The following is a 13,575-nucleotide window of genomic DNA, read 5'->3' on the forward strand; positions in this document are numbered from 1 at the left end:
GACGATTTAGGATGGAAGTTTTAGTAATGTCCACATCCGGTGAACAAACGCATTAAAGAAGGGTTTAAATTAGTTATTCAGATTAATTTAGAAGCTTTTAAGTTGATTTGTGGCTCTGTAAATGTTTGATGATAATATGCTTCATCAAGTGCTTTCATAGGAACCATTAACCAAGGACGCCACCTCCTCATGTTTCCTTCTCTCACCTCCGTGTCTAATTGCATCTCCCCATCTTTCCTACCCAGTTGTTCTTTTATCTTCCTGGCATGTCTAACTTTTCATAGTGAAGAACGAGAGCTCTCTGCTCCCAGGCTGCTGCCAATTATTTCTTCCCTTTCACCCTGTAGTTGCTAGGAGGCGCAAACGAGCACCAAGATACAGCTTAAAATTTCCTCAGGAACAGGAAAAGGTAGGGCTTAGGACAAGGCAGGGCTTGAACCTTTTCCTCTCTCCCTCCTCCTGAGCATGCCAGACTGACATATCACACTTCTATAACACCATACTGTTCCAAGAAGGTGCTGTCAAATAAGATGTAAGAATCTATGTGTGTGCCAGAAATGTATGCATTTTAGGAAGAGTTCTCCTCCAAGAGTCACATTTAGGCCAGATTGGGAAAGGATGGAAGAATTCTGTCCCTGTAGGATATTAGTGAACCAGATGAATTTTTAAATTAATCCAGTCACTTCATAGTTATCACTGAAACTTGCTTTTCTGAATTCCAGGCTCTAGATAATGATAAAAAAGGATCACATTGGTGCAGATGTCTGCTAGGTATCTCCCGCTGGTTTTCATATGAACTGAAATCGACACAAACAAAAATCAGGAGAGATATAAAGTTGGTGGTTGATTCTTCTGCAAACCATCATATTTCAGCCATTCGAACTAAAGTAAGCCCGGGGGCTAATGTTCACACCCTGTAAGTGAGAGATGATGACGTATCTGTCTCTGCAGTCCACCACTGGAATCCACACCCTGTCTTGCTGGGATTCCTCAGCACTGCACTGAGAAATTACCTCTCAGATCCAGCACCATTCACCCCTGCCACAGGATCTGACATGGATGTTGTAAGCCTGCAGGCATAGGGGATGCTTTCAATCATTTTGCTTTAATGTTTTTAATTATTTCTAGATGGTTTTGTGTTTTTAATTATTTGTATTTTTCCAAATTGGTCATTTTTAAAAATTATTTCAAGTTAATTAGTTTCACATATCTCCAAATGTCGGGGATATTAAAACCAGTTAAAATCCATGACAGTTTTTACAGAAGGCAAAAGTTCACTCCAGGCTTTGGCTTTTGTCAAAGGATGTTGGGCAGGAAGGTGGGAGATCTGGGAATGAGATGTTCCATTTCAAAGGCCTGGCTGCCGTACGGAACATCATCTTGAGGACGAAGTGGGTTCGTGAAATCTGTCACCTGCCTCAGTTAAGGACAATTGTGGGAGGACTGAAGGTGGCAATTCTAGCTGTGGGCCCAGTCCACAAGGTCCAGCCATTATCATGAGAACTTTGGAACATAAGAATTAGGAACAGGTGTAGGCCATCTGACCCTGTAAATGTGCTCCGCCATCCAAGATCAGAGCTGATCATCTCCCTCAGCCCTTTCCTGCACTATCCCCTCAATTCTTTTAATATCCAGAATTCTATCAATCGTTGTGTTGAATTATATCAGTGACTAAGCCTCCACAGCTGTCTGGTGAAGAGAATTCCAAAGATTCACCAGTCTCTGTAAGAAGAAATTTCTCATCTCAATCCGAAATGTCCTATCCCTTGTTCTGAGTCTGTGATCCTCGTTCTAGATGTGTTCCACTTACCCAACCTGTCAAACCCTACAAAAATGAGATCACCTCTATTCTTCCAAACTCTCAAGAATACAGGCACATACTCAATGTCTCCTCCCATGGACCAGTCTGGTGAACCTTAGCTGCACTCCATCCTTTTTTAATTAAGTAGACCAAAACTGTACACAAAATTCCAAATGCAGTCTCACCATTGCCCTGCCATCCAAGTTATTCCCATTAAGTGTAGACAATCTGAAACCTAAAACATACTTAGAATAAGATCAAATAAAGACCTCTAAAAGGTTTCACAAACAACACAAAGCTTGATCTTTCTGATAACAAATTAAATGGTCTAGAAAAATGTAATTAATCCATTTGGTTTTTTTCATCTAACCTAAGTAACAGAAAATGTGATTTGAAACAATTACTTGCCCTTATTCTGGCATAAAATTGTTAATCCAATTCAGAAAGGTCACTAAAATATATGGACAAAGAATCATAAAATAATTAATATTAAAATTACACTCCATCTTTCATGATTTACAATACTTCTTAAAATAAAAACTAGCCCAGCAGCTAGTAGACTATTTATAGATGTTGTATGACTATTTTCTGAATTTATCTTTGTGTTGGGCAGACAGAGTTATAAACTGGCATTTATTTCCAGTCTTTCACAATTGTGTTGCTATGGAAACATTAACTGGACTCTTAGAATTCTGTAGCAGAAGCCTGCATGCAGATTCATAGAGTCAGCTACTGTCAGAAGTTTTCTGCAAACGTATGTCTTCCTACTGCTGCTAGGGTACTCTCAATATATTCTAGTGTTTTCCTCATTTTTTAATTAAAAGTATAAGGTTCATAACACTAAGCAGATGTCTTCCAACTACGTACAATCTCACAACCAACACAATTGTAAAATTCATGCTGTGATGCTGACAGGAGCTATTCACTTATAATAGTACACCATCTGTCTCCAATGATAGGCTTCTGCGGAGAACCTTACCTCTTAGAAACCCAGGGGCGCATCTAAATCAGGGTCTGCTGAAAACATGATGTATTTTGATAACAAATACTTAATGAATTATCATGATTAATATTCCAAAGCCAAACTGAGCAGCACCATCACTCAGACTGCTCCTGATATATCTGAAAGATCTTTTGTTATAAAGATGAGGAGTCAGCACAATTTATATTGAACTTGAACATTTTTTATTTGTTTTTAAATACATGAATTTGGACTAAACTTTAAATTCAAGATGGCTTGATGCTATTAAAATTAATGGAGAACAAACAAAATATTTAATTGTTGACATACACCATTTTCACTGTGGAAATTTTCTGAGGAGCTGGCGACAGATTTCTGAATTCACAACACCAAAAATTTTTTTTAGTCCCTGCTTCTCCCTTTGGAGGTTCAGTAAAGGGAGATGAGGAGTCTGATATATTAGTGCTTGTTCTCTGAATGTTGGTGGTCTAGTGATAGATTGCCCACATACCTCCAGGCAATTTGGTTGGGGAATATAAAAAGTCATCTATTTGGAGTGCCATCAGTGTTCAATTGATCTGTGAAACATTATACAAGGGAGGGGATGAATGCACCGCTCCAATGTAATAGTCTAACTTTTAGTAAATAATGTAACTACCTCTGTGCAATCCAGTATTAATATGGTATGGACTTCATCTTCTGATTTAGTTAAATTTTGAATTTCAAAGTGAAAGGCTAAGTTAGGTTCGACGTTTGTTCCTAATAACTGTTATTTGTACTAAATGCATTTGATATTTTTCTTTAAATTGTAATAGTTGCATGAATATGGATCTTCTTTTTGCACACAGATATATAAAAGGAGTAGAAAGGTTATTTAACATTTATTGTAAATTGTCAGGTGTGAACTGCTGTAGCCACTGCAATGAAAATATTCACTTTTCTTACAAATATTTCAATAATAAAGGAACTGAAAGTTTACTGAAGGAATAACTGTCAAAGAGAGAAAAAAGTATTACAGGTGCTGAAAATCCAAAATGAAAAATATAAAATGCTAGAAATACTCAGCAGGTCAGGCAACATTTATGCAGAAAGAAACAGAGCTAATATTCCAAGTCAATGACTTTTCACCAGAGGCCATCAACCTGAAACATTACCTCTGTTTCTAGAGAGATCTGGACCTGCCGAGTTTTTCAAGTGTTTCGTGTCTATATGAAGGTATACTTATAATTGAAATAATCATTTCATCCATCTGAACTCAGATGAGAACCAGGTGGCTAACAATCGATGGAAGTTGATTCTCAGGTCCCATCAGCTGAATGCATCTTCACGAATAGCTCACCTGAACAAAGACATAAATGTTTGGCTGCCTGAATCATGGCCTGTGGACCATGAGTAAACTCCAGGACAGGGAACTGAAGCAGCTAAAGGTGACTGAATGATTGACACAAAAAATGCTGCAGATGCTGGAATCTGGAGCAATACACAAAAAGTGCTAGAGAAACTCAGCATGTCAAGCAGCATCAGGACTGGAAAGGAAGAGGACAAAAGCCAGAATAGGAAGGTGGGAATGATTGAGACTCAGGAGACCATCACTGTTCTTCTTGCCTCCACAGGATGGTTATATATATTTTAATTGTATTATATTGACAGTTGCAGGTGTTATTGAAATATACTGAAAGGGCAAAACAAATGCCAGTCCTGCTCCTGGCCAACTAATTTCCACACTGGGTGCTTCAACAGGACTCTCATTTGCATATTGAAGAAGACCACTATCCATAACAATGACCAGTGGTACAGCAAGACACTACTGCCACATGTGTTTTACTCTGCTGCTCAATGTAATGTCTAGGCTACATTTTGATGGGTTGCATCTACACCTTGATCTTTCCCTTTGTTGCTGAAAGATCTCCAGAACCCAATGGCTAGTTGATTAATAGCAAAATCATTCTGCACTGAAGATTTGTCAGAATTCACGCTGTATTTAAGTTATCTATAAGAGCTGAACAACAAAATATAGTGTACTGCACCAGCAATATCTTGCAGTTCTAATGATGTGACTTGATGGCTTTCACTGCATTATGTTTTGCCTGCTTTTTGTGAAATTTGGGTTAGAGCTGTATACCAAGCTTTAAATTATATCTGTTTCCAACTGTATAAAGGGGAAGAAATAAGTGAATTTATAAAAAGTGGCTAAAAAAAACCAAGATATTACATGCTGAGTAGTTAACTGCCAGTCAGAAATCAAGTCTCACACAATCAGCATAAGGATTATTGAGAGAGGAAGAATCATAGCAGAAACATAGATAATTAGCAAGCCCAGCTGCAGTAACACTTGGCTGCACAAAATGCCTGGGGACTCATAGAACATAAACCTCTCCACATACAGAACACATCTTTATTGACTGAACGTGCTTGGAGGAGTCTAAAGGTGAAAATAATTTCTCCTAGGCTGATGGCAAACTCTTACAGTGCCAAAATAATGTTTTTCTTTATTTGTGGCTGCTCTCTTGATCACTGCCACCAAGAAAAGGGAAAGAGATGAAGGAATTGTCCCTTCATTAATGGAGCATGCCAGGGAACACAGTTAAATCCCAGATTCATGACCCTCAACAACATTTGAACAAATTGTCTTGCTGAAGTCTTTAAGATGTTATTATCCTTCAAGCTAAAAGATTGTTTTTATTTTGGCACTGGGTGTCTACCAAACATACATTTTCTGTTCCTGGTACATTGATACTCCTGTGTTTCCTCTGCTACACCTCATGTGATGTGCCTCATCTCTTTATATTTTGTATCACAAGCCTTTGAATATGACATCAGCAATTTTGTTTTTCAACAGTAAGTAGCCAGGTCTTCTGTTGACTGTGCAGCTTTCCAAGTTCACCCATCATCTGCCCTTTGGAGCATGCTGAGCACTGTCTTCCGTCAGGAGGCCAGCTACCAGCTGAGCTATTAGACCCAGTGCCAACAAGCCCTCCTTCAGTGGAAATGGCTGACTAGAATCAGAATCGGCTTCATTGTCACTGACTTGTATGTCATGAAATGTGTTGCTTTGCAGCAGCAGTACAGTGCAAAGACATAAAATTACTATAAATTAAAAAATAAATAAATGGCACAGAAAAAAGGAATAACAAGGTAGTGTTCATGCATTCATGGACTATTCAGAAATCTGATGGCAGAGGGGAAGAAGCTGTTCTAGATCATTGAGTGTGGGTCTTCAGGCTCCTGTACCTCCTCCCTGATGGGAGTAGCGAGAAGAGAGAATGTCCCGGATGGTGATTGTCCTTGGTGATGCCGCTTTCTTGAGGCACCATCCCTTGAAGATGTCCTCAATGGCGGAGAGGGTTGTGCCCATGATAGGGCTGGCTGAGTCTACAACCCTCTGCAGCCTCTTGCAATTCTGTGCATTGGAGCCTCCATTCCAGGCTGTGATGCAACCAGTCAGAACACTCTCCACTGCAAATCTATAGAAATTAGCAAGAATCTTTGGTGACATACCAAATCTCCTCAAACTCCTAATGAAGTAGAGCCACTGGTGTGCCTTCTTCATGATTGCACCAATGTGCTGGGCCCAGGATAGATCCTCCGAGCTGCTGACGCCCAGCAATTTGAAGCTGCTCACCCATTCCACTGCTGACCCCTCAGTGAGGACGGGTGTGTGTTCTCCCGACTTCACCTTCCTGAAGTCCACAATCAATTCCTTTGTCTTGGTGGCATTGGGTGCAAGGTTGTTGTTGTGACACCATTCAACCAGCCAAAGTATCTCACTCCTGTACGCCTCCTCGTCGCCATCTGAGATTCCACCAACAACCATGGTGTCATCAGCGAATTTATAGATGGTGTTTGAGCTGCGCCTAGCCACACAGTCATGAGTGTAGAGAGAGTAGAGCAGTGGGCTAAACACGCATCCTTGAGGTACGCCTGTGTTGATTGTCAGCAAGGAGGAGATGTTACTACCGATCCCCACTGACTGTGGTCTCCTGATAAGGAAGTCGAGGATCCAGTTGAGGAGGGAGGTACAGAGGCCCATATTTTGAAGCTTGTTGATTAATATTGAGGGCATGATGGTATTGAACGCCAAACTGTAATCGATAAACAACAGCCTGACATATGTTTTGCTGTTACCTAGGTGCTCCAAAGCCAAGTGGCAGTAGGAAAATTACAGCAGGTCCAGGTCCTTGTTCAGGCAGGAGCTAATCTAGCCATAACCAACATACACTCAAAGCTCAGCTTTAACAGCCAGTCAGCACCAACCCCTATCCCCAAGCTCAGCAGCTGTCAAAGCTTTCACTGAGGTTTGAATGTTTGTGCATATCTTTCCACATATGCTACTTGACATGCTGAGTGTTTCCAGCATTTTTGCTTTTATTGCAGACTTCCAGCATCTGCAGCTTTTTGGATTTTTAAGGTGAATATTTGCAGTTTATCCCTGGTTGACCCAACAAAGTGGGAAAATGCTCTCTTTCTAACTTTCTGTTTTTATGAAATAGAAAGGGACTTGTTCAACCCACACATTTCACTCTATTATGTCAATTAAGACCATGCCACCACTCAGAGCCTCGGCTTTGGAATCATCTGGACTAGCAACATCAGCTTCTTAGATTCAGTCAAGTGTTGAGTATGGCAGAAGAGCCCTGGTAGTAAGTTCCAGGTCAATTTTGTGTTGTGTTCCAAAAGTTTTGATTGTCTTCACCATTCAATTCATAAGCTATGGATAGTTAAGCTTTCCCCATGTCCTTCAGATTAATCCTAATTTCATGATGACAGTAAATAATGTCTAAAGTTATTAACAGACAGCATTAATGGATCTTCAGTGGTGATTTTTGTTTCTTTTTACTTATGTGCACCTTGCTTCTCTTAGATATTTTTAAAAAAGTGTATAGTATCACACATCAGATGGTCTAATAAGTCCTATTCTACAATAATTTGATTGACTTTTCATCTGGACAGATGGCAGTGAGTTTACAGGTTTGCAATGATGCATTAGATTTACTTATTTCAATAAATCAATATTTAACTATATTTTATTACATAAAGCCATATCATAGTCTGTGATCTCAGCACTAATCCTCATAAGTTTCTCATTACCTAAGATGTCTTTTGTCTGGATGATGGTTGCTTGTGATTGATGTAGGTATTTAAAATAGGATGAAAATCTGCCCTTCCCAGGATGTACAAAGAACCGCCAATATTATTATAGCCATATGTGACAAAACATGGGTGATCAGAAAATGGACCCAGTTGGCACTGTTGATTATATGCCCAAAACATGCATAAAAGCCATTTGATGCATTTTAATACGATGGCAACCATTTCCTGTCAAGATGCACCCCATTGCAAAATTGGACAGGGCCCATCTGGGCATGAGTCACCTCTGCAAAGCTCAACTTTTCCCAGTGTCATTATCACACTTTGTGACATCAACTATAGCAGGATACTCACGTCTGCCTTACTGACAAAGAAATGGAGCTGAAACTTGCAACCTTTGACCTCTGTATTTATTTCCCAGCATTACCAGGAGCAAACCCCACAGCCAGTCAGCAAGAGACATTGATGTGTAGCTGTCAGCATCTGCCTGCCTGAGTTTTTAATGCTCTGCTGGGTCTCATAGTTCTTATTATAGCAACGCACAGTGGAGATAAATCCTGTAGAGCAACTAGCAGAGTCTTGGGCCATCTCACTGCACAAGACTCAATCCCTGCCAATGATCGGAAGAACTGCTATGACCTTGCACACTGAAGGCATATGTCCCCTCCTCGCCTGCCATTCCCCCACCTCCATTGCTGCTGAGCTGCAGCCACCATGGAGAGAGTGCTTTAAGGTTGAGACCTGTTTCTCAAGAGTTCCAGCATCAAAGACACAGCAGCCATAACCTCCACAGGCTTCCATCGCAAACCCTGTTTTAACACAGCCATCAGGGTGAAAGCCACCCTAACAAATGTTTAAGGATGAACATTCCTAATTTTGCAATTTTTGGGGGCGGTTACCCTGAGTGGGCATTTGTACTAAAGCATAGCACCTTTTTACTGCACTAAGTGAAGGTGAAATCCTATTTCTAAGTGCTGGTCTATGATTATAGCATTCCCCTTAATTAATTGTGTAAAGCTTGTCATTTATATGAGGTTCCACTTTATTTAGATGCATGATGAGATGATAGGCAAAAGGCTACACTTAACATTTTAAATAACAGAATACATCAGACCTTAAAAGAGGCAGTTAGACTCCTTACTATAAAAAGAATGGCATTAAGCATGAGGTTGTCAATTTGTCAGATGAATAGCTGGAATTATTGGGACCCAGACGTGATGGGTTTTCTGAATTTGATGAATGAGACATTTATGGCATTGTCAGTCAGGAGTGAAGCATCTTCTTCTGAGGAGGATTGGAATTATCTTTGCGTTGTCAGAGTTAAGGATCCTAACCCATTCACTCTACCACTGTTCTCTCACACACTTTAGGCTTTTAGTCTTTTATAGGCAGCTATTGTCATGCAGAATCTTTGAAGCAGTGTCACTTTTTATCTGCCATTCACTTTATATGCTGGACTGCAGATGCGAAAGGCAGTTTAATCTGAATTATATTTGACATCGTTTGTGTGTCATAGTACTGCAACCTTTATAATCACATGCGCTTGCCTTGGTCAATGTATTGTAAATAAAAACAATGAAGACCATAATAGCAAAAGTGCATGGATAACTTACAGCCATTAAAAACGGAGCCCACAATAAAAGTGCCTGTGGCAACTGAATCGCTTCTTTTTATTTTCTGTTGGTCTGTCCCGACTTTCCAAATTGTCTTTTTTAAAAATCTCAGTGTGTGCTTGCTGTGATTTGGTGCCGTGCTGAAATTCTGACCTGCCTATACATCCTGGACAAAACCCAGTCACACAGCACTCTCTGACTGAATTAGGCCAAATTCTTTCAAATATATAATCTGAAATAAAAAGGCTCTTTGACCTGAAACTCTGTTTCTCTTTCTACAGCTGAGTGCTTCCAGCATTTTCTGTTTTATTTCAGGTTTCCAGCACCTGCAGTTTTTGTTTATTTTCTTCTAAGTATATACTCCCTTTAGGCATGCTTTAAACGACAGTTAATGAAAAAAGACGTGTTGATGATAACACCAGTGGAAAACACCAATGACCAGTAAATAGAAGGTATATGGTTCATCTAGCCCTCAAAACCTAATTTATTCTGTGTTGGATCTTTTTGGCTTTTTTTGGTGGGGATTGGGTGGTGGAGTTCCAAGGCAAAGGCATTTTTCCAAACTAGAAGCATTTATGAACCATATCATTAGTGGAACGTCATGATCCTCAGTGATAAATTGCAAATAATTTCTTTTAAACCAGTTCATTGCAGAACAACTTAGTTTCCTTCTTCCTGGTGTGAAATCCCTCTCAATGTGAAATGGGAGATCGACATATTTTCTCTGTGATCCATGATGCATTGACAAAATCACAGCAAATCGTTGTCTTAAACACACAACTTCTAAAGTACGGACACAAGAGATTCTGCAGATGCTGGAATCTGGAGCAACACACACAAAATGCTGGAGGAACTCAGCAGGTCAGGCAGCATCTATGGAGGGAAATAAACAGTCGACGTTTTGGGTCAAAACCTTTCATCAGGACTGCAGTTCTAAAGTGCAGTTTTTTCTTGTGATTTAGCATTTTTTTTGAAAAATGAACTTTCAAACTATGCTTCCTCTCTCACTCCTCCTCAAACATAAGAAACAGGACCAGGCTATCTGGCCCTTGGAGTCTGATCCTATCAGTGAGGCTAGGGTCGATCTTCTACCTCAGTGCTGGTTTCCTGAACTATCCCCATATCCCTTTATTCCCTTGGCATGCAGGAATATATTGACGTCCATTTTGAATGAACTCAGTGACTTCACAGCCAGCTCTTCAGGGTTGAGAATTACAGAGATTCACCCTCTGTGTAAAGAAATTTCTCCTCATCCCAATCCTAACCCTTATTTTTCAGACTATGATGTCCTAGTGCTAGAGTCCTTGGCCAGGGGAGACATCCTCTCTGTATCAATCCTGCCAAGCCCTCTAAGAATTTTGTATTCCCCAATGAGGACACCTCTCTTACTTCTAACCACCAAAGAGTAGAGGCTTAGCCTACTCAACCTCTCCTCATATGAGAGACTCCCAATCCCAGGAACCAGTATGATGAATCTTCACTGTACTCCCTCTATTGTAAGTATATCCTTAGGAAAGGAGACCAAAATTGTATGCAATACTCCAGATGTGGTCTAACTTTAGCCCTGTATAATTGCAGTAATGCATCCTTACCTTAGTACTGAGATCCACAGAACTGAAATCCACTTATTACTGAATACCATTTGCCTCCCTAATTGCCTGCTGCACCTGGGTGTTAGCTCTCAGTGACTTTTGTGCAAGAATGCCTCTAAACACCAACATTTCCCAATATCTATCTATTTGCAAGTGGTCAGCATCTCTCTTTTCTCCACCAAAGTCGATGATCTCACATACTTCTGCATTGTACTCCATTTACCATATTAATGCCCACTCACTGAATTCATCAATGAGGAAAACAATGTACCAATCCAGAAATTCCATAATATTGTACTGCAACTTAAAAGTAAAAAGAGAATTCCTCAGCCATTTGGGAAATCAGTGATCTAGTGGATGTATTGAATCAGTTAAAGAAAACCAACATGATCAAATCAACCTAACCATCTCAAAAGGAGAAGCTTAACTTTGGTCCCATACACACCATTGTACCCCTGTCCCTCTCATTTCTAAACACAAGACATAAAAAAAATAGTTTGTGAATTAAACTTTGGAACCTTTCCTTACAAATTCCCCCTTAAATAGACCCATACTTTTAAAAATAAGTAAGGTCATAACATGCTCATCAAAATAGATTATTGTGCACAGGGAGCTGTAAGACCTTATTTTTCCATGCCTGTTTTATACTATTCCAAAGTGGCTGGAGATTTTGCAAAGTGCACAAAAATAAACTACAACAACCCCCCCCCCCCCACCAGTCTTCCTTATCTGGCAATTTTCCCTAAGCTATACCATCCAGTCTTTTTCCAGAATTTGCCAAGGAAAAATGTCTCCTTTCCCAAAGTGTTTGAGGAATATTTGTCATGAACTCTTCAGTAAGTAATCCTAATATATCACATAGGAAATAAAGAAACACTGCCCTCATATGACCCTGGATGTGCACTATACCAATACTCATGAGAACAGGTCAGCCACAAAATGGATGTAACTGCATGAGATATCTGTCTATATTTGTTCTCCATCAATATTTGTCCTCCAGGAGGCTAATGAACAATGTAGGTAACTGGATAATTGCAGTTATAGTTATAATTATAATGAACGTGTGAAGCATTAATGAAAATTATAATATGCTTGGTATTATGCTGCTTTGTCCACTATTTTTAAAGAAACAAATATATTTCTAGGCTGCCTATCCACCTATAAAAAGTATGCAGTAGTAGTCACTTGAGAGACAGGGTCACAATTAGGCATGTTCACCACCACGTCTTTCAGAATCAATTGGAACACTCATAATTCTAAACTAAAAGATGAAGGGTACATGACTTAGTTTCTTTCCAACCCACTCTCCCTTGCTCCAACTATGGCAGTCATTACCTTCAAAAAAAGGGTGTGGACAATATGTTGTACCAAAGATTCACCAGTCCAAAGATTTAATTAAAGAAATATTCATTTTGCACTGGTTGGAGATTGATGCATTCCACAATACAAATTGTGACATTTCTTTTTAAGATATTCTTATGTCTTGGTCAAATCAAAATAATTAAACAGCTTTTAAAGAACAACACTTCTTTTTTTTAAAAAAAACAAAATTTGGTTCATCAAAACTGCTTGCTGGGTGTTGAAGGAATCATAAAATGAATAAATATAATAATGTGAAAATGCAGTTTCTAAAAATATGTTTTCCCCACAGCTAACTAACTTTTCATTTCTTCAGTTTCTGTAATAAAAAATGTATAAAAACCACATTCAGTATTTGAGCATATTATTACAATCTTATTCAGGTGAAAGACTAAACTCTTCTAGAGGGAAAAACTAACAATGCTTCGCCAGGTTTTCTTCAGTTAGGTTTCTCAATGAAAATGAATTTTTGCCTACATCGAGACCCCAGACACTGAGCTTTAGTTCAGTATTAACGCGCTTTACTCCATAACAACCTAAAATGCAAACAAAATTATTACATAGGAGACCGTTTTGATTTGCATGGCGAATTAAAGATCACATTGCCAACAGTTCTAGAAATGATGAGATTAAAATGCCAATTTTGGAATTAAAACATACATAAGACAATTGAATATTACTAGATTTTGCAAAAACATTGTACATAATTGTTGTACGCCGGTTTCACTGTTTTATAATTATTTCAGGCTGTCGAATAAACCTTTAACGCATGTACAACATTTATGGTTTTAATATAGTATTATTTGATTTATTTGGCAGTTTCAATGATTGATGATTACTTCAATGTCCCTTTAAATGAATGCAGAGATTGCAACTATCATGTCTAAAATCTTGTTTTAAAATCTAGTGTCGTCATTGTAAATCTGTCAAAGATAAATCAATCAAAGTCCATTCAGCTTTAACTGACACAATTTCACTGCGTCCTGCGGGACAGTTACTGCATAAGGAGCTTTAATTCTAAAATTCCATTCATTCCGAATATTCAGTAGGACTTCTGAAGAGACGCATACTGATGATTTCCAGCACCCTGGCAGCTTGAGATGTGTCGGGGTTGAAATTGGTCCACAGCTGGACCCTATCCGCATGCTGAGATGACATGTA

Source organism: Pristis pectinata, chromosome 1 (genome assembly GCF_009764475.1).
Source record: "Pristis pectinata isolate sPriPec2 chromosome 1, sPriPec2.1.pri, whole genome shotgun sequence".
Lineage (NCBI taxonomy): Eukaryota > Metazoa > Chordata > Chondrichthyes > Rhinopristiformes > Pristidae > Pristis > Pristis pectinata.